We start from the raw sequence: 18,861 nt of genomic DNA, 5'->3' as shown, positions 1-18,861 counted from the left end.
TGCCAAAGAACTTCTGGATTAGGACAGTCAACGATAGCCTTTTTTACTGTTAGTCTTTCAAAAGTTCAGAACATTCAGACATCGAATTTTCGAGTATTTTTGCCCGCCGCTCCCGTGCATTACTTACATCAGGAATCGTTTTATATTCGACCAGACATCCTTAATGATTAGGGCTGAGCGTTATGTCGATTATAAAAAGGTGCTTGTTAAGTGTTTCGTGACCAGTCAAGGGTGCCAATAATATTAATATCGTGTTTATTTAAGCTGTTTTTATTTAGAAATTAAATCTTATTTTTTATGGAAAAGGAGGAAACAAGGAGCGTACGGGTGTAAAGTGATCCCTGCCACCCTCCTTCTCTTGCAACACCAGAGGATGCACAGGAGCGTTGCCGGCCTTTAAGGAAGGCGTATATGCTTTTTTTGAAGGTACCCATGTCGTATCTTCCTGGAAACACCACACAAGGAAGCTCATTCCACAGCTTTGTAGTACGCGGCAGAAAGTTTCTTGAAAACCGCACTGTGGACTACCACCACACATCCAGATGGTGGGGATGATATATCCACATAAATATCTAAGCCCAATTCATTCAGGGCTTTGTCCTATCGTTTTTGAATCATTGGGTGTATGCAAAACCCTGGTAAAAAACTGATAGTTTTAAGCGCTAAATTAAGAAAGTTATAAGTTAATCAAGGCTTTGGATGTGAATAATTTATAGTATAAGTTTTAAGTATGAGGGCTTCTCAACCGGATTACTCCAGTCTGCGTGTAGCTTGGTCAAGAGCGGCTATGTTGAAACGAGATATGTGGTTGACATGTGAGCCTCAGGCTATTTTCACAAGCACAGGGTCACGGTACGGTGGCTGCGTGGTCAGTCCGCCATTTGTAACATGGCGGACGACCGGCAATGTCCGAGCCACGACAAAGCACAGAATATTATGAACAATCACTATGTTATCAAGTACTCATAACTTATATAGTATTAGGTATGAACAATAACGTCCTCAAACAATACTTATTGTTGTTATAATAAAGTAGTGATTAATGTATTTTTCAATTTTAACTTTTTCTAAGTTGTGTATAGGGGTACCATCCGTTCGGATTAATCTGGATATGTCCGGACTTTGAGACTATAGTCCGAATTTTATTTTTAATTATGTGTAACTAGATGGTATATATATTATAAAGTATTAAAACTACAGATTAATTAATATCCAGAAAGTCTCTAATCTTTACGAAGAGGAAATCCAAACGAGAGCAACTTAAAATTCCGGACTTTTATCGAAATAAAATGCTTTTATCCGGGCCTTTCAAATCACTAGATGGTAACCCTAGTTGTGTATGAATATTGTGTTATTTAACTGTTAAATAATTGAAATGTTTCTGCGCCGACATAACTTCTCTTTTTTGTTTCATCGTAAATCATAATAACGGCCCTGATAGGTTCCTCTCCCACACTACATGACTGTATCATAATACCTACTCCATAATATTGATATTTCATATGCATCATGAACTTGGCACTCAGTTATCTCTACGTTCGGATAGTTTTTTGCGATAATGTTTGAATCTTAAATAACCACAAATTCAAGAGTCTCTACATAAAAATTGTATTTTGGTACTTAGATATTTTGGCGTACAATTCGGTTTTAACCCTAGTTAACTTATGTTTTTATTATACACGGAGGAATTCTGTATTACGTTATTTTCGCTTTGTCCACTAAGATACATTGAAAAAATCCATTAATGGATCTTTTTCCACTTTTTTGTCCACTATGATCCATTGTCAGTGTCAAAAAATCGATTATTAGGACATTAATACACCAAGTGATTAAAAAAAATACTTTTACTATAATGTATATAATTAATATATACAAGTTTTATTCTAACTATTTAAATAAAAATATCAATTCAACCTAAATATGATAGCATTACTTTTGGATACTCACCAAAAAAACTGAAACTTTATAATAGTGAATGAAAACATCCAAAATTCTATCTCCACCTAAAATTATATTTATTATGGTTCATATTTTTTTAAGGAAAACTAATACATCTGTTCTATTCATCTACTCTGCGACTGCGGCCCACTAATACATAAGCGTAACACAATCTTTGGCAACTACTTCGTACCACCAGATAGTGTTTGCAACACTCGCGTCAAGGAACTACTGCGGTTCGTAAAGGCGGTAGGGCTTGACGATGAGCTTTAGTATGAGTGGCGAACACAATAGTCCAATTCTGGACGCGGTGTTACTAGGAACCTTTTAGGACCAGGAAATAGCCACCCTCTTCAAATAATAATAATTCATATGTTTGTTGTGAAATTTGTAAACTAAAATAATCATGTTAGCATTTAAGTTAGTTCACATTTCTAATTGCTTTATGTTATTTCGACATTTAATAACGACTCTTGCGTGTGAGTTAGCGTAGTTTGGTCATTGTTGACTCGACCCGTCGCTCGTGTGTAGAAAGCCTTAGGCAATGGACTTACGTGTGAGGTTCTTACTATCCCACGCTTCACGGGAAGCTGTGGTTACTGGTTTTTTCATGAAAACTCAAGTTATAGTATTACATGTACAAGATTTGCTTCGTGTTTATGGCTTCGTAAACGGTAAAAACACAGTTTCTCTCAGTAAATTTGAGAATATATGTTTAATATAATACTGATACTTATCAGCTACAAAAAGTAAGTAATTGAAGTTAAAATTTAATTCTCTTTGAAACGAAATCTGGTAACAATTGTTTTTAATTTTTGACGATTATCAATTTTTGTAAGTATTTGCATACTATACTAACTTAAGGATTTCACATCATTCAGACATCGGTGCGGTCGGTTTCATTGGTTTTTTTATTAAAATAAGGGACGAGACGAGCAGCACGTTCAACTGAAGGTAATTGATACGCCCTGCCCATAACAATGCAGTCCCGCTCAGGATTCTTGAAAAACCCAAAAATTCTGAGCGGCATTACAATTGCGCTCGTCACTTGGAGACATAAGATGTTAAGTCTCATTTGCCCAGTAATTTCACTAGCTACGGCGCCCTTCAGACCGCAACACAGTAATGCTTACTCATTACTGCTTCACGGCAGAAAAAGACGCCCTTGTGGCACCTATAATCTAGCCGAGGAAAGGAGCCTCCCACTGGTAATTGGTAACGCGCGAAGAGCTTTACATTTAACTGTTGTTTTATGAATCAACGATTAGGAGAGACAATTATTAATACATTATGAAGTGATTTGCAAACAAGGTTCGCTATTAATGTAATTTAAATGCGATTCGTGGTACATTATAATTATTATTGCAGCGTCGCTAATGACTAATGATTTTGATCGTTAGATTCGCCTCTATCTATGGACGCGTAATTCTTATTTTTAAATATAACTTTTTTTTTAAAGTATCAAGTTCCTTTAAGTCTATTTAAACTTGGAGTATAGATAGACTATAAAAAATCCTAATACTATAGGCCTCATGAGCTCATTGTTGTTCAGCGGGCAATGGAGAGGGCTATTCTCGGAGTTTCCCTAAGAGATCGAATCAGAAATGAGGAGATCCGTGGGAGAACCAAAGTCTTTCTCTTAGTTTATAGTGAAAACATAACATTTCTTTGATCGGATCGGGGTTGGACTGAAAGAGATAAATCAGTAAATTCCTAATACCTATATTTGTAAAGCAAACAATTCAGTTAACCAACTGAGGTGAGCGGGTGTGGAATACTGAATTCTCATTGGTCGGGTAATGATAATGTGATATCTGACAGCGTGCGCCGTTCGCGTTGATGTGTGTGGGAGAAGGCAGAGATGTATCAGAGTCGATGTAAATGTTGGACATCGATTTTTGAGGTTCAAGCACTCGAAAAAAAAAAAAAACACGAGAGACGAGAGAGATTTCTAGAAAACTCGATATTAGTAGGTACACGCGGCATATTTTCACATATTTATTTATTACGAAGCCAAGGTGTATACAACTATCTTATTCTACGAACACATTTAAAAATTATTTTATATTGTTGTACACTCCACTTACAGGCTAACTCGACATGCTTAAAAGGTATCATATATACATTCTTTTTTTAACTAAAACTTTACTTTATGTTACATAAAGCTAAAGAACTTTAAACCAATTATAATAAATAAGTTTTTTTTTGTTTAAATTTTTGATTCTGATTTGGGTGCTCGAAACTCAAACAATCTGCTTGCAGTTTACGTGTTTGTTTGTTAAACGGAGAAATCTGTGAATCTATGTTAGAATAGTTTTCATTAGCTTATATATCTAAATATCTACAGACGTTCCGTAGAGTATGACGCATGCACAATCCAACCATTGATAATGTCATTCATTCATTCTACAATCTTAACTAATGACTCGAGGAATTGTATTTTATATCGACATTTGTGAGACCGTCGCGTCGTCTGTTTAAGTGTGGATTAGTATTATGTATTTAAAACTTAGATTTAACATTTTTTTTTAACTACCGTCATTGTTCCCATTGACCCTATCTGTTGTGATTATGAAAATTTATTGAAGTAGGCGTTACTTTGCGGAACTCCATAATTATTAAAATTATTTGAGTTTTCATTAGTGTTAATTCCGCCAATGCACGAGACTCGTGCCAGGTTTTGACGAGAAAATACGTCCTGAGGATGCCTCGTGTAGAGGCGACACGTGTCGAATTGTTTAAAGAGAAATATTGGCGGAATTAACACCAAAGAAAACTCAAATCAATTTAATAACGTTGTGATTATGGTTAAATTCATCTTTCCTTTTTCGCGCTGTAGACATATCACCCACGACATGAATTTCTCTGTGTCCTTTTTGTGACTGTCCACACAATCTTTGAATGTTATAAGTATACTAAGCGTTTAGTGCGGAAAAGTGATTACAAAAACAGTGTTTTATCAAACAGAACAGATAATGAAGTATGTTATCAAAGTGTTTAACACATAATTGCTCTAGCAGATATGAGAAATACGTAGATTTTATATTATACTAACGGATCACACATGTAGTGATCCGTTGATATGTATCCGTGAGTATGTATTTTATATTAAAAATTATTACGCAAACAGAAAAAAAATATGAAAAACAATCAAAATTGATTATTGAAGAATTGTTTCAATGAGAGCATTATACAGTTTTTATTTTGTTTTGCTTACTTTCAGGTCAACAAGAGGGTAGTTGTGTGCACGCAGACCTAGCCAAGTTCAGATGGAAAAACCCAAATACATCCACGTGAAATGGCACATTCCAGTAGTTTTAGGGAAGCAACGTCTAACCGATCCAGTGATTTGAACGATCACAATAGCATACATACCGGTGATAAACGGTTTTTATTCAAAGTCTGTGTGTGATAAAAGTTTTAAATTCTTTTGTGTTTCAATGATACATAATAGAATACATACGATCGAAATCCTACTCATCCAATTTTTGTGGTAAGAATTTTGATAATTCTAGTTATTTGAAGATACATTTAACATTTCGATGAAAAAACCTACTCATGAACATTACATGAGTACGCGTTACCACACGTAAGAATTTAATAATTCTACTACTTTGAAGACACATTATATTACTATGGGGTCATGCTGCTGACATTGATATAGTGTATGCAATGCAAAAGAGAGCTGTTCGTGCTATATATCAGCTTGGTTATAGACAGTCTCTCAAAGAAAAATTTAAAGAAATAAATATTATGACTGTTCATTGTCAGTACATTTATGAAAATTTAATATATGTTCACAAAAATCGTCACCTTTTTGCTCTTAATAGTGATTTTCATTATTATAACACTAGAAATAAGGGATTGCTTGTAACTAATTCTAGTAGGCATCATAAGATACATAATAGCTTTAAGGGTAAATGTATACACTTCTACAATAAAGTCCCAGCCACTGTTCAGGCATTATCTATAAATAAATTTAAATGTTTTATAAAAAAATGGCTCTGTCGTAAATCCTATTACTCCACTGCTGAATATCTAAATGATCGGACAGCCTGGGACTAGATTGTGATTATTTTATAGCGATAGAAATGACTGTACAATATTGTATATTTTTATTGAAAAGAGCGCAAAAAAAAAGAATGCTGGGAAAGTTTCTTGCGCCGCTTCTTCTCTCTCAGAGCGCCATTTGTTTCCGAAGCGGTAGTAGTATCTAATAGTATAAGAAATGACATCAAAAAGAATTCTAAAGGAATCAATTTTGAAAAAATAAATGCCTTTTTATTATGGAATACAAAGCGATGAAAAACCCTACTCATACCTCACCTATGGCCTAACTTATAATAACAACTTTTCTATCAACAGGAACTCCAGTTTATAAATCGTATTCTTACATAAAAAAAATTAAAACCACACTATATGATAATGCAACAAAAACGGTCGTACTTTCCATGAGGCCGAGTTTACCCCGTGGAGCAGAGTCCGAGTCCCACCAAGCGGCCTACCAATTGCATTTGTAGAGACACCATCATTTACGTTTCCAAACGGATAATAAAATGAAACTTATCAATACAGCTGCATAATATTTAACACATTACATTTCTAGTTTGATATATCTTGAAAAAGAAACGGCAAAATAACAATAAATAAATGTAATAAGTTTACAAAACATATTTTAATAATTGTGTATAAATTACTCTTAATTTTGCAAATTGAAACTGGCGAAACTAAAAAAAAATTAAGTACTTATCCAAAAAAAAAAGTGCCTAAAGTCTTCCCTCCAAAAATAATATTGGTGGTTGAGTGGCAAGACTCATATTTCAACAATCTTAGCTTTTGCATATGCCTCAGATAATGAGAAAATAGTTTTTATTACAACAAAATAATAGTAAGCCATAAACATTAGGTATAAGCTACAAACTAACGCCTACAAATCTTCTAATATCATCTAACCTTTTAAAAACAGGAATAGTAATTTTAAAAACATTTTATTAACAATACATAAAACATATTAAACTCGTTTCATTTGAAAGATATTTATTTCAACTCGTGTTCTAGAAAAAATAAATTATGTTATGAATATTTTGAAATGAACCCAACCGGTTCATTTTTGATGATGCGATAGGAAATATCAGAATGTAATTTTAATATTGATATTTGGTGCACATTACTAATGATGACGTAGCATGATAATTAAGAAGGTATGCAGTTAAACTAAAGACGTAACTTGAATTTACAGCACATAAGCATAATTGTGCAAGTAACACGAGTATTTCAATTTCAAATTCAATTCTCTTTATTGCGAATTTGGGTAATATACAGGTGTTGAACATATACAAAGATACATGAGCAGCCAAACTCTGCTTATTTACAGTATGCAACATTAAAAAGCATATTAATAGTATATAAAACCTTTACGTCGCAAGAATTTAAATTAATATAATTGACTATGTTGTTAATCAACCGCATAACTTTAATGTTTGCTTTAATTGTAAAAGTGAGTTTGTGTGCATGTACATGAAATTTAGGCCACGGTTTCAAAATCACTGCAGCTGGTGACGTGAATAGCATAAAAGTAATTTTGGAGAAAAATAATAACAACTATATAAATCTATTTGATAGACATTATTTATTTGAATACAACGTCTTTTTTTATTTATTTATTTGAATCGTAACTCTATTTATCGAGTTAAAAACTTTACTTGTCTAATAAATAATCTAAATATCTAAATAAATAATTAACGAAATTATGGAGACCCTAGTTGTGTGTCAACAATGCTCGCACGCTCCTTGCTCTATCCCTTCCCTTCATTGACTCTACAGCTTTTTGTAGTTGCATACTATTGTGTACCCCTACAATATTTATAACAATTATTACATAAAACACTCACCCACTATAAATGCTCACCGCGAACAATCCAGACACATTTTTACATCACTGTTAACTCACTAATCATTATCATAATCACTTGCACCAATTAACAGATCTCATTTCTAAAATCTACGGTAAACAAGTCGTCGACCACATCACAAGTCGTGTATCACTTCACTGGAAATCACGGAGTTGTAACCGGTTCGTAAGTAGGTGTAGCGTAGACGTAGGTAGTTGTATTGTTTACAGTGGCCGGGCGACCAAAACCCTCTATCAACACGCGTTTAGTCGCTTCGCTCTCGACAGCGGTACTAGCTCGAGTCCGTGGGCGACCGCTCCCCTCGCCCCGGCAATATAACTCCATCTTGCTCTAGCCTCTCACGACGTGCGCGTGCGTCGTTGCCAGTTGCCACGTTTCACTTCAGCCTACAGTCAGGATGGCAACGCTTACAATTTTTTGTGCTGTGTTGATGTTTGGAAATAAGGGGTCATAATGTAGAGAGTAGATACTATTACGTCTTCGAATAATTAAGGAGGGGGGAATCTTTGAAGCTTATAAATACCATTGTTAGGAGCAAATGAAGGTTTCCTATGACTTTTCTTTGGTTACTAATTTTATACGGCTATCTTTGGCAAATGGTAATTGCCACTACAAAATAATATATATTATCCCCCTTATTCATAATAGTCTGCTAACTTAAAGCATTGCTAATTCTCACTCTGTGTTCTTCTATTAACCTAAGTCAGAATGAGAAAAAACACTCCTAAGCGGCTGTTTAAAGTTAGCGGACCATTATGAATAAGGGGGTATATATTTACTCATTTACAATATTGTATTACATAAGACATGTGAAACTAAATTGGGTTGACTTATTATCATTTGTCTAAAATTTGAATTTAGAAAAGCCTTAACAATGTTTTATTTTAATAGGAACGAAGGAATTGTTGAATATTTTAAATTGGACGTATAAATATAATATTAATAACAATGTAGCAAATTCTTCTAGTCGTAAAGAAATATAGAGTTTTCGTTTTAATAAAATATGAATGAGATATTGAAGTTTTGCGTCGCGGTCTTAAGCTTTTGGTAGAGTCGCCTCAAGCATTATATAATCCCGTCCCTTATCTTAGGTAAACGGGACGCCCGATCCCGGTCCGATATTGGGGAACGTGTCAGGTGCTACCGCCAAGCCGATACCTGCCTTCTCATCCCTAATGTTATTATAATATAAAATTTTACTAAGCTTAGTTGCCATACGTTCAACTACTATCTGCAGAATATTTACATTTTCTGAATATGGATGTATAAATAATTACTAAAAAGTTTTTAGTTATTTGAATTACTGGCAGCTTAAAAAAGTGCTGTGGTATTTAAAAAGGTACGTTCCGAATTTAAATACTTGACCGAAGATGTCTCTTAGAGAAAACATTTTGCCTACTACATACATACCACAGAGTACCTTTGTATGATACCAGAAATACACTTTGTGTATGAAATTACCAATTTTTATAAAATGTCATATGTTTTTAACTTGAAAATAAAAAAGTACATAATATTCTTATTGCCGTTGAGCGCTCCAACGGAAGAGATAGAAAAACTGATAAAAAGAAAAATTAATTTTTAAATTGTATTGTTTAAAACTAAAAACACTGCTTACCAAACAGATGTAAATTACAAATTTGTATAAATTCCGGTGAGTTTCTTGATGTTCTTCTCAAGTGCTCTATTTTTAAATACAACTCTACATAGATTTTACAAACTAAATAACAAAGGTAATTACAATCGAAATAATAGAGATATTCATTAAAAAGCCCTTTAATTGCATTTTAGTAATAAGATCTTAATTAAATAATTTTAAAGATAATAATAATAAATAATAAGGTAATATTCATAATATTTTAATGAATGCATCGACAATCACTTGTCTACAGGAAAAAAACAAGTTATTCATTTAAAAGTCTTATTTTTGGCATAAAAATGCTACTAAAATGTACTTCACTATGCTTTTTTAAACTTGTTGTTTTATTGGTCGTAATATAATATCTTATTATCAAATAGCATCTGCCCAATTTTAATGTTAGTTCTATAAGACGCCAGATTTAGAATCATAAAAATAGACGATCGCCTCTGAAACCGGTTACTAAAAACTTTTCTGATACAGCTTCAGATAAAATCGAATTATGATGATAATAATATCTTGCAATATTGGTAAATATGTACATATACTTTGAATTTAGTTTTTATGAATATGTAAAAATCAAACCTTAAAAGTTAATAATTTTATTTGTTCTTTTTGGAAAACTACTAGATAATTTTAACTACTATTAAAAAATAGTATAATTATTTTAGTGGTCACCTTTTTCAGAAATAATTCATTATTTTTGGTTAACGAGTGAATAATCTTACATGTTCACTTGGGCGAGTTTTGTAATTGTAACTTTTAAATTGTTCTCAATTTTTCGATGGACTCTATTCTTTGGACTCTGTTTTGAAATTGTCAATGTCAGTATGTAAACAACGAATAAATTATATAACTTTTTGCATTATTATACTACTAGGGGCGTGTTTTGTAATTTTTGAATTGTTCTCATTTTTTCGATGGTCTCTATACTTTGTTTTATGTCAATTTAATTTGTTACATACGTAAACAACGAATGAATTAGTTAACTCTGCATTGTTATACTACTAGCTACTGTCCGGTACTTCACTCGCATCCTCTTATCATAAAATTTTTTCGACACTTGCTCTGTGAAAGATAAAATCATCAAAAAGTCTGTATGCTATTCTAGACTATTCTATCTTGGCTTTATTATATTCCAAACATTCATACTTTAATATTAGATTGACATTATTTAACGGAATACGGTACAAAACCTTTCTTTTTACGTTTTTACGTTTTTTTTGTTTTATAAAAATAAGGGACGAGACGAGCAAGGCGTTCAGCTGATGGTAATTGATAGGCCCTGCCCATTACAATGCAGTGCTGCGCAGGATTATTGAAAAACCCAAAACCAGACCAAAACACAGTAATGCTTACACATTACTGCTTCACGGCAGAAATAAACGCCGTTGTGGTACCCCCACTGGTTGAACGTAAAATAAAATAAACTAAAAATAATATAAGTATATGATATAAATAACAAACAACTTTTTATATACCCAGAGTAGTGGTGATCATAATTGATACGAAACCAGTACTTGTTCGAAAATTAATATCAAGTTTGTGGAAAAGTAAACACGTACGGCTCACTGGATGTGGGTCAGAGCAAGTTTTTGTTTTAACTCAACTCACAGTGTAACAACGAGCTCCCTCAACCGGGCCGTGAACACTGAACATGCATATTTGGTAATTAGATACATGGCAATAGAACTGTTACTCGGGCAATATTAGTTCAAATTCAAATTCAAATAGTTTATTTCTCAAAATAGGATAACCGCATCACTTTTTGAAGTCAAGAAAATATAGAAATAATAGAATAATACAGTCCTACTGCTTATAAATTAAAATAGTATGCAGACCTTAAAATTATTTACATTGCTTTAATGCACTTTTATCTGTTATATAATCTTTAATTGCATAATAAGCTTTTTGTAAAAGTTTCTGTTTAACAAATATTTTAAACTTTTTTAATTGTAGTTTGCAAATTTCTTCAGGGATTTTATTATAAAAACGGACACATTGTCCTCTGAATGATTTGTCTATTTTCGTTAGCCTTGTGTGAATCAGAGTAAGATTATGTTTATTTCTAGTGTTGCAGTTATGAATGTCACTGTTTTTTTTTAAACGATCTATATTTTTATGCACAAATATTAGGTTTTCAAATATGTATTGACATGGTACTGTTAATATGTCGATCTCCTTAAATTTATCTCTCAACGACGAGACGAGTTAGATACCCATTCGAGGGTTTGTATTGCATATTAGCTTTAAGTAACTTTCTATAACTTGTATAAAAAATTCTCAGTACATTTAATCTAAAAATTCAAGACAGTGTGGTCTAAGTTCTGATAGTAATAATCGAAGTCAAAAATCATGATGATGCAGATTTATTTATTTATCTATTTATTAGGGCAACTTATAAGTAACACTGTTTATATGTACACGTATATAACAATATAAATAGGACTTATTTCAATTACTTGTAAAAAGAATAGGGGAGTCCCAGGCCCAAGGGCATCGTTTGAGGCGACTAAGGGCGTTTAGAAATGGGAGAGTAACGCTACTGTTCTATGAAGACAACACGAACGGGCCAGACTGGGTTAAGTATTACACTCGCACAAAAAACAACTGTGAAATAGCGGCCTTGCGTCGCTATGTTTCGCATAGATTAGTGTCGAGGACTGGAGCCCATCCCCCCGTCCCTCCACCAAAATTGGTCAGCGGTCCTTAAACAGACAGCGTGCAGTGAATTGTTGGATAAAATAAATTTCAAAATCCCGCACAGATATCCACGAAATCCGATTACTAACATACTTGTGGAACCAGTAAGTAGGACAAATGCCCTTAAACATTCTCCATTATCAAGGATGTGTTCTGAGTACAATCGATTTTCCGCGTCCATAAAAGATTTTGATATTTTTCATGACACAGTGACAATTCTGAAAAAAAAACTAACCGCACATTTCTGTCTGTAAATAATAATAATATGTTAGTTGATAGTCATACAAACTATTTCTTCGTTATATTGTATCTATTATTGTTAGTAATCTGCTTAAAATCCTTGTTAAATTTGTAGGTCGAACTGTATTTTGTATTTAAATTAATGTCTTGCAATGAGAGTGGTGTATGCACCAGTAACTGGCATTCATACCAGATTATAAACCTATAAGACCATAATTATTTTTAATGTTTTGTATGTAATGCTGTTGGTGTATCAATAAATAAATAAATAAATAAATAAAGAGATATTAGCCCAGGAGGCTACCGGCTCTGTTAAAGTTGGAGAATCTGTCACAGGGTATCCTCGCTCGGGCCGCCCGTTATATTCTGGAGAAAGAACCGCACATTTCCGAGGACAAACAAGGCATCAACACCCGATCCAGTGTTACTTTGGACTTTTGCATCAACTTCAATTTATGCGCCGTCCACCAACACATCCTTGAGACGGCGCAAACAGCCATGTTTTTCCTGAAGGAGACGTATCTGCGGGTCAGACATCTGCGCCAATAACACAGCGTCTCAACAGAGCGACACAGCATCTTTAGCATACCCCGAGTACAAAATTATGCATTATATGTTGCCTCATGTTGGGGTTCGTGTGTTCGTTATATATCTGATATATATAGGATATCTGCTGATGCAATTTTGAGCGTGAGCACCAACATCTAATCTATGCGTATGTCTACAGGTGGTAACGCAGAAACGGATCATCTCATGCGCTGCGTTCAAATGCCTTTTTTTATGAAAATAAGGGACGAGACGAGCAGGACGTTCAGCTGATTGTCATTGATACGCCCTGCCCATTACAATGCAGTGCCACTCAGGATTCTTGAAAAACCCCAAAAATTCTGAGCGGCACTACAACTGCGCTCGCCACTATTCAATTTCACTAGGTACGGCGCCCTTCAGACCGAAACACAGTAATGCTTACACATTACTGCTTCACGGCAGAAAAAGTCGCCGTTGTGGTACCCATTATCTAGCCGGCACCCTGTGCAAAGGAGCCTCCCACTGGCAATGAACGACGTGCTTGCATAGATCTTCTCGCTAAAACGTAGTTTTGCGTGACTTCAACGGGCATAATATTTCTGCGCATAATTTTGCTATTGGTGTATGGTCTGTCCCAATCGGTTGATTCCCAGACGTGGATAGCCACATGCAGTCCATAATAGATCGTCTGCGGACTACACATCCCGATAGTTATCAGGTCTCTGTCGACGTCCCTCTTAGAACTATTATCTCTGCTAATAATCAGAGATGCAATACATCAAACTTGTTATAATTCTAAAGGAGTTGGATTTGGAATTAATAAATCGCCCTTAGTGCGTTTCTCAATAAACCTTATTCCAAGCGCTTACCAAACTGTCAACTTAGTTACTACAACTTAAACTACCAAAGTTAGTACAATTCAATTGCATTGTATACACCGCATATATCACGGGGAGTGTTCCGAAGAGCTGTTTCACCTGATTCCTGCCGCCGAATTCGCACGGCACGCCACAAGTTATGATATCATCCTCACCATCTGGATGTGTGGCGGTCCTCCACAGTGCGGTTTCCAAGGAGCTTTCTTCCACGTACTACAAAGCTGTGGAAAGAGCTTCCTTTGTTTCCGGGACGATACGACATTGGTACCTTCAAAAATAGCGCGTGCACCTTCCTTAAAGGCCAGCAACGCTCCTGTGAATCCTCTGGTGTTGCACAAGAAAGTGGGCGGCGGTGATCACTTAACACCTGGTTACCCGTACGCTCGTTTGTCCCCCTTTTCCATAAAAAAAATGCAGTAATTACACCGGGCCATCAAGTAAATTCTGCATAGCAATTACAGATAAAAATGGCAAACAAATTATTGAATTTCAATATCAAACAAGAACGTGGAAATAACTATAAAATATTATACAAAGCCTTGTGTACAGGGGATTTCACGGCTAATAATTTGAATGAATTCAGGCGAAGGGTATTTGCATATCAGTGTCGGGTACGGTAAGAGCACCGCACAAAGGTAGGGACAATATATCGTAGTCTGGGCCGCTATCTCCTTTTGTACCGTGAACGCTGCTTAGGATGGTGTAGAGAACTGGCAACGTGCCATGACTGCTTAGACGGTAAAACACGATCCGTTTGATAAATAAAATTAAGCTTACACATTTACTACTGAGAACTTATTGTTCAATAAAAGCAGGTTTGTTGTATATTTTACAAATTGCAGAATGTATATATGTATTGAAACGTGCACCATAATGATTTTTCAAGGAAATTTGATAACGAAAAAAGGTTCCTTTCCTCCAAACTCCTTCCTTCCTTTCCTTATTCATAATGGTTCGCTAGGAGCCGCTAAGGAGTGTTTTTTCTCATTTTGACTTAGGTCAATAGAAGAAGACAGAGTGAGAATTAGAAATGCTTTAAGTTAGCAGACTATTATGAATGGGGCTGTGTCTTAAAGACTGGGCAGTTTTTATAAAATCTATAAAATATTTTTTTCTCGTTTCAACGAAAATCTGGTTATTGAATAGGTTAATAATTTAGTTTACAATTCTTTTATCCTTCATTCATTTATGCATCAATTAATATTTTAGTTTACAATTTCATTGCATTTATTGTCTTTCTCGGAGGCCGTATTAGTATTCTGAAATAAATCATCTGAAAGTCCTATCAAAATAACTTGTCCGTAGAATCACTCAAATCAAAAGAATTTGCATACAAAAAACTATATAAAATATAAACTAAAAAGTAATGTATTTCTATACATTAGTTTTTAGTTTAAATAAAAATCAAGCGAGTAGTTTTGAAGTAAATGATGTTTTATTTTCAGGATCATTATACCCACGTGACAAAATCTCATATATCACTATAGAATGTATATATCAATATATACTTGTTTATTTTGTTTTCAATAGAGCATATTACTCTAAGCTAAAAATCATGATTTCATAATATTCTTCATTGGTGCAGCCCTTCCGGAGATTTATCATCATCATCATCACTTCAGCATAAAAACATCTACTGCTGGACAAATGCCCAAACATACCCACGAAGATCGGTCCTGCGCTGCCCTCATCCAACCTATTCCGGTGATCTTGATCAGATTATCGGTCTACCTTACCTGCCAATACATCATCTTCCGGTATGTGTTTGCCATTCGAGAACTTTACTGCCCCAACGGCCAACTGTCCGTCCGGCTATGTGCCCTGCCCACACTAGATACCTTCGCCTTAGGACACTGTGATTTTCGGGATAAAATATTTTAAAGATAAACTTGCACAATTTTCTTTTTAAATTGACCTCACAAACAGATGCTTTATGTTTATCTATAAGTATAGATATTATTAAGCTTAGTAAATGTAGATAGTGCATGATGTTTTGGTATCTATGGAAAAGAAATCTGTTAGGGGAAAAATATTCGTTTACATAGTGAAAGTGTTTATCTAAAGCGTTGACGGCGAGGGAAACGTAGGGATATCAACGTTCACCGTGATGGGTTCACCTAACGACCGCCACCCGACATCGTCACACTACCGCACCGCGACTAACTCACACAAGACTTTTTTACATTGGACGATAACGGTAACTGCACGACACTGGTATATCATTAGGTCCGAAGAAAACAACATCGTCCGACGATATCGGTTTGCATTGGGTTGCATAAACAAATGCTTTCAATGTCACGCCATATCTGAGGTGGTAGAAACTACTTTTACTTATTTACTTAAATTCCTGTATCCTCAAGCTGGGGCAGAGAGCGTCCACAGTGCATCTCCATCGCAATCCTGAGAATCTCTCTTAATTTCACTCCAGGTATTTCCGATGTCTTTCGCTTCGCTAATGACAGTCCGCCGCCAGGTTTGTTATGGATGGCCACGTTTTCCTTGAAGGTTCCAGTCTAGGGCTTGCCTCGGTATATGGTTGGAAACCCTCCGGAATGTGTGACATATCCAGTAGAAACTAGCAGCAGTTGGAACTAAGTTGCATTTGCCTTACAATTTATTACTAGTGCGATCCGGCAAACGTTATTTTGCCATTTTAATTAAAAAACCCGCGCCCGCTTATTGTATGAATTGTCATATGTAATGGAATGTCATTGACTGAATTATTTGTGTTTTTAAACTGTTATCATCGCGGAACTTTAACATTGTAATTAATATGACGGGTCAAGTGTCATTGTGTCAAGAGTTTCTCGCCTCCTCCGCAGTTACGCCTCGTCCACGATTCACACGATTGGATCGAAATATCGGCATCAAATTAATAAAATATACTTCGTGAGTACCGTACTGTACTGAATTATTTGTATTGCGTATATAGAGGTATTTCTAAGTGAATTAATATGCGTTATGAATAATAACCATTAATTATACACTAAAACCTACTCCAAAACACGCTGCATCTTATGGTATTCGTCTTATAGTATTATTCCGATCGGTTCGGTAGTTTTCGTAGTGTAACCGAAGAAGGTTCTACATTTATAACTATCGATAGATTTATTAGTTAAACATTCCTACCGAGATATGCCGTTTTTATGTCTCTAAATTGTGCGAACGAAGTCCGAATTGTGTCGTCTTCTCATATCGGCACGACATCGCTGTCGGCAACGATATTCGTGACAAGAACGATTCATTCTGAAACCGTTGGTAAGAAAATGTGTGAAACTATAAATCCACGATATCGTTGCGTCGCCTCTATCACCCTGTATGAGAACGCTCAATCTTGCTTTCATAAGTTTTCTCAAACGACAAACTGATAAGAGTGCTATTCGGTATTCATTTTCACTGATTTCATTCCTAACTCAATAAAGTGACACACGCTTACCTCAGCACGATCAATCAAAGAGCTTTTTGTGATAAATATTATGGGCAGATGATTTCGGTAAACATCTTGATCAATATCATTTATCATCAAGAAGAATAGAGTAGAAGTAGAAGAATAATAATAACTAGGGAACTAATAGACGCGTAGGCAGAGTTTTGCTTTAGACAGTTTAGTTCGTTTTGCTTTACCAGTGGGAGGCACTCCTTTACACAGGATGCCGGCTAGATTATGGGTACCACAACGGCGCCTATTTCTGGTATGAAGCATTAATGTGTAAATATTACTGTGTTTCGGTCCAAAGGGCGGAGCTAGTGAAATTACTGGGCAAATACTTAACAGCTTAAGTCTTAATGTGACGAGCGCACTACAATTAGTGCCACTCAGAATTTTTGGGCTTTTCGAGAATCCTGAGCGGCACTGCATTGTAATGGGCAGGGCGTATCAATTACCATCAGCTGAACGTCCTGTTCGACTCGTCCTGTATTTTTATATAAAAAAACAATTTTTGACCGTCATTGTTATTTATAGTACGTTAACGACTTTTTTATGCAGTATGTAAGCGCTGTGATAAATCTGATAATAGATAAAAAAAGGGGGCAATTGAGGTAGAGCGTATGACCGGTACTGACCTCGTACCAATTACCCGGCCATTAGCGAAACGAACACAATACTCCGCATTAAGCGGATGTCCAACCACGTAGGCGCCCGCACTCCGCACTCGCTCAATTTGCATTTGTTTGGAATTAGACCGGCAGCTAAACGGTACAGCGAACCTGTAATCATCTCACGAAAATGCTGGAGACTAGAATTGCACAATCCTTTATCGTTCGCGGTTTCGAATTATCAATTTGAGATGGGAAATAGTTTGGGGAATAGTCTTTGAAATTTAGTGCCTGGATTGCAATGAAATGTTAATAATTAATATATAAAGTTGACGTTCATTCTCAGTAGCTGGTGAATCCATATGGCGACTCACATAGGGGTCAGACGACGGTTCTGTATCCAATATTCAAATTCAAATATTTTTGTTCAAAATAGAATGTGATATCACTGATTGAAAGTCAAAAACTACCACTCATTCCAAGACGAATGCCTTAAACCTGAGAAGAATGGGCGCAAACTCAGCGGGATTTTTTTTTCATCAAAAAATATGTTTACAAAGCAATATTGTACAATTAAACTTATTATTTTATAGCCTGGCGGTCGCTCCATTCCCTATCTGTGGTATCATTGAGAAATTCATTCATTTTAGAGTAACCTTTACCACACAAACGTTTTTTAACAATTCTTTTGAATAATGTCATGATAAGTCGATGTGTGGTGCGTTACGACTTAGATCAAAAAGTTATGATAAGGTTTAGGATATGCAACTACTAGGAGGTACTAGATATCAGACGGATCATCTGCTTTTCAGATCAGATCAGATTGCTAGTGGAAAAAGACTCGAATTGAAATTATAGTATAATTGGTGTTTATTATATGATGAGCAGGAGAGCCTAATACTCGCATATTATGAAGAGCGGCTCAAATAATCGAAGTCATTTCCAATAGGTTCGAATCTCTAGCTTTGCGTAAGAACAAATTTCT

General features: G+C 35.2%; 1 protein-coding gene across 1 annotated transcript in view; it reads right to left on the bottom strand.

The window, feature by feature from the left end:
- LOC126976757 (semaphorin-1A-like) overlaps positions 1-8,135 on the bottom strand; it is a 32,163-nt gene extending 24,028 nt beyond the window's left edge. The window contains exon 1 of the mRNA XM_050825322.1: positions 7,830-8,135. The gene's annotated coding sequence lies outside the window, so the exon portion shown is untranslated. The remainder of the gene's footprint in view (positions 1-7,829) is intronic.
- Between the last annotated feature and the right edge of the window lie 10,726 nt (positions 8,136-18,861).

This window comes from Leptidea sinapis, chromosome 42 (assembly GCF_905404315.1).
Source record: "Leptidea sinapis chromosome 42, ilLepSina1.1, whole genome shotgun sequence".
Lineage (NCBI taxonomy): Eukaryota > Metazoa > Arthropoda > Insecta > Lepidoptera > Pieridae > Leptidea > Leptidea sinapis.
Note: the sequence above shows the minus strand (reverse complement) of the source record. Positions and strands in the feature narration are given on the sequence as shown.